This window comes from Camelina sativa, chromosome 11 (genome assembly GCF_030686135.1).
Source record: "Camelina sativa cultivar CO46 ecotype springtype chromosome 11, ASM3068613v1".
In the NCBI taxonomy this organism is placed as follows: Eukaryota; Viridiplantae; Streptophyta; class Magnoliopsida; order Brassicales; family Brassicaceae; genus Camelina; species Camelina sativa.
In genome coordinates, this window is record NC_141890.1 from 38,061,968 (window position 1) to 38,066,382 (window position 4,415).

A 4,415-nucleotide genomic window follows, 5' to 3' on the forward strand; every position below is an offset into this window, starting at 1 on the left:
ATTTCCGGTTATGGGTCGGTTAGATTAATATATAACCATAAATAACCCAAAATATATTGTAATTAAGTAGATTAGCCTAATATAACCGAAAGTAAGCCGAATATAACCGAAATTAACCAAACATACCAATACAAAAATACCAAATTGGGAAAAATTATTTTTTCGGTTCGGTTCGGTTTGGTCGGTTATTTAGTCATTCTAATTTGAGGGTTGGCTGAGATATCGTTTATGACGGCTGAGTTATTATTAATCATGATTGAGTTATTAAAATAGATTGATAAAACACCACAACATAGAAAGTTCATATCAATTCCAAATAAAAAATAAAACAACAGAGCTTGACTAATCTCACAAATACTTGTTCAAGCCCTCAAACTTCTTCTCCAGCGCATCATATTTCTTTTCCATATTCAAGATCATTTTTTCTTGAATCTCGATGCGCTTCTTGTCTGCATCCAAGTCCTGCTTGATCTCATTCTTCTCCTCCTGAATATTGGCAAACTCTTCGCGCAATGCATCAGTCCACCATGTCCTGAAACCGCAGCCTTGACCGAGACCCTTACAAATAGTACATAATTCATATTACACTAAAAAAATCAGAAGCAGAATACAAAACTCAAAAATAAGAGTACAAAAATCTTTACATCTGTCATGTCATACAGACAACTGAAATAACGTCCTCCTCCCGTGCTACTAGCATGGTGCTAGGATCATTAGAAGTGGCAACGAGAAGCACCGCACCGCAATTACACCCGATTGGAACACCCTTGTCACACCTCCGGATTTTGCCGTACCTCATTTTCATATTTATTTCATTACGATTCAGCTCCTACAGTTCCACAAACACAATATTAAGATAACGCTTTGAGATTTCAGATAGTCCAAAGATCTACCTCAGCTAGTGCTTCAGAAGCAGTTTTCTCATCAGCCCTGGAATTGCCGCCGTAGATATCTCTATGCGCCATCATCTTGACTCGATCTCGATTACTAAAGCAATAAATCACAACAAATCCCATAATTTATACTAAAACAATATATCGAACGACGTCGTTTCACAATAATATACTCGAAGGCTGAGTTGTGTTCTTTACACAACTGACTTAGGATAGTCGGTTAAATTAACAATGATGTTACGGCTGAGTTATGCAACAGCCATATTAATGGTGTTACGACTGAGTTATTGAACGGCCATATTAATTTATTATATACCCGCTCGGGAATACAAAAAAGTGTTGTTGGGGAGACACAAACAATAATTATGTTTCTTGTTATCATCCACACGCGTAATAAATATATTTTAAACGAACTATTATTAAAAAGGAATTCCAAAATTTGAATTCAAATTTTTGATTTTTTTTTATTAAAAAAATGGCCCAAAAATTTGACTAAGTAATGGCTGATTTATTAACTTACATGGCTGAGTTATGAGATAATTGTAAAATAAGATTATTATAACTCAAAATTTAAATTTAGAATGGAAAAATAAATATTACTATTATTATAACCAAAAAAAATAATAATTATAGACAAATAGTGACTTTTACACATTTTGATCAAAATGTGTAAAACATTCAAAACATGACATTTAGGGGTTAGGGGTTAGGGTTAGGGGTGTAGGGTTCATATTTCCAACATTATGGGTTTCGAGAAAACGGCGAAAATATACCCCAACTATTTCCGAAACACTTTTTTATACCCCAAACTTTATGAATTTTGTCAGTTTAGACATCCGTTCAAACGGGGTGAAACTGATTATTCATATATTTTACCCTGTTTTCTCTTAATATATTCACATCTTTTGCAACTTTTGCTATCCATTTTGACCATTATTGCATAGCTTTAGGACTGTTCTTGCATTAGAGTTTAGTTGCATTGCATTTGCATCTTTTCATGCATAAACAGGTGATTTTGGAGCTTAAGGAGCATGCAAGCAATCATGAGGAGAAAGCAAAAGAGCTAAGGCTGAAGAACCAAGGTCCGGAGTCCAACTCGACCAGACACTCGACCGTGTGCTGAGAGGGACTCGACCGAGTGGGAAGAGCACAAGAGGAGCCAACTCGACCGGTCACTCGACCGAGCACCAGGTCGAGTTGGTCGAGCCACCTGGCTATTTTGTCTTTTAGCGTTTTTAGGGCTTCCACTACATTTTCTATATAAGGGCTTGTACCTGCAGCCATCAAAAGAGTCCAGCTTTTTAGAGAGTCAAAAACCTAGTTTTTACCTTTTTTAGAATTATTCCTTTTGCACTTTTATTTTCTTAGATCTTGTACTTCTTTTAAAAGGAGAAAAAGACTAAATTCTTCAATATTGTTGGTTTCATAACTTTCTTAATATTGAGAATTTGAGTTTGGTTCTTTCTTCAATATTGTAGATCTTTGATTTATCTTTCTAATGATGCAAGTTTCAGTATTTTCTGGGTTTATGATTTTGATGTTCATCATGTATGCTTGTGAGTAGTTGCTTAGGATCTTGAGGATGGGTTAGGCTGGGTTGTGTTTGAGGTTTGTCTGATTTGGTCAAGCTTGATTGTTGTAGATCTCTTCTAGGCTAGATGTTCTTAATGCTGATCCTATATCTGAGAGGGTAGGATCTGATTTCAAGCCTCTTAGCATCACACCAATGTCTAAGGAGCATAGATAAGGCTAGATCTAGAGACTATCATTAGGCTTGCTAAGAGATAAGAAGTCTTGTTTGATTTTTTGACATATTGCTTAATGCATGCTTGTGTAGATTCTTTACTTTGTGAGAACAAGTCTAGAGATGCATGAGTTTGATTGTTTCTTGCCATGAGAGTGGATTAAACATGTCTTAGAAATATATGTCTAGAGATTAGCTCAAGTTGTTTGAGATTTGTTGACCAAGTTAGATGACCTCAATCATAGTCCAGCCCATGAATCCCTCCTCAAGACCTTCCTTGTTTATTGATTTCTTAGCTTAAATCCTGTTGTTTGATCGTTGTTTGATTCGTTTTGGTATTGCTCTGTTTTTCTTGTGTTGCTCTGTTTTGCGTATTTGTCCAGCTCGACCCTGCACTCGATCAGCACTCGATCGAGTGCTTGCTCGAGTTCCAACCCAGAACATGTGTTTATGATTTGTGTTTGTCCTGTTTCACCCTAGTTGCATTTCTGTTGCATTCATTTAGTATCATGTTCATTACTTACCTTGCATTAGTTCAATACTTGCATTTCCATAGTTTCTATTTCTGTTTGTCATAATCACTCTGTTCCATCTGCATTTAGCTCCTAGTTCTTGTAGTTTTACTTTCTGCACTTTCCATTTCATCATAGGATTGTTAGTGACAAACAACATTTACATCTGGCTTGACTTAGACTCATATGCACATCTTGATTGTTCACAAACACTCAGATTGGATTGACACCTCTTATACTACAATTGCATAAGGGAAATTGAAACACCCTGACATCCATTCATTCATAAGTCATCATTCCATACATCATTCACCACCACCTACAAAAATAATCAGTTTCAATTTGGCGTCGTTGCCCATTTGAGTTTGTTTTGTGACATTTAGGATCATTATTAGTCTAAGATTAAGTTTGTTTAAACACTTGTGAAGTTACTGAACTCGAATCTTCCTTTGCTTGGCTGTCTTGAGTTTCAGGTACCCACTCGACCGCCCAGTCGACCACCACTCGACCGAGCCGTGATCGAGCACTTGATCGAGTCAGAAGCCGGATCCAAATAGCCATTACTTCCCAGTCGACTCGACCACTCACTCGAGCATGCGCTCGATCGTGTACCTGTTCGAGTCTGTAGTCGAGTTTGTTGATGCACACAAGGTCAAAAGGCAAAGACAGTCTTCAAAGGCCTATTGACAACATCCACATGCTACAAAAGGGTTTGAGACATAAGCAAAGAAGAATAGTTCAACAACAAGAAGAACAAGTAGTCATGGAGCAGCAAGATCACCATGATCATAGACCTAGACACATTGTTGCTCGGGATGCACCTAACACACACAACCAAAGAGCTGGTATTGTGCCTCCTGCTGTGGCAAATAATAATTATGAAATAAAGAGTGGATTGATCTCCATGATACAAGCCAACAAATTTCATGGGTTGCAAATAGAGGATCCTCTAGATCACCTTGATGAGTTTGACAGAATATGTGGACTCACAAAAATCAATGGAGTAAGTGAAGATGGCTTCAAGTTAAGGCTATTCCCATTTTCCCTTGGAGACAAAGCTCATCTATGGGAGAAGACTCTTCTTACTGGAGCTATAACCACATGGGATGCATGCAAGAAAGCTTTTCTGGCCAAGTTCTTCTCCAATGCAAGGACTGCTAGGTTGAGGAATGAAATTTATGGGTTTGCTCAAAGGAATAATGAGAGCTTTTGTGAAGCTTTGGAGAGGTTTAAAGGATTCCAAACTCAGTGTCCTCACCATGGCTT

The 4,415-nt window shown here is 37.4% G+C and overlaps 1 non-coding gene across 1 annotated transcript; it reads right to left on the reverse strand.

The window, feature by feature from the left end:
• Positions 1-4,308: 4,308 nt before the first annotated feature.
• Positions 4,309-4,415, reverse strand: LOC147935109 (small nucleolar RNA R71). Its single transcript, XR_015573389.1, has one exon. It is a non-coding gene; the product is annotated as a small nucleolar RNA R71 (small nucleolar RNA).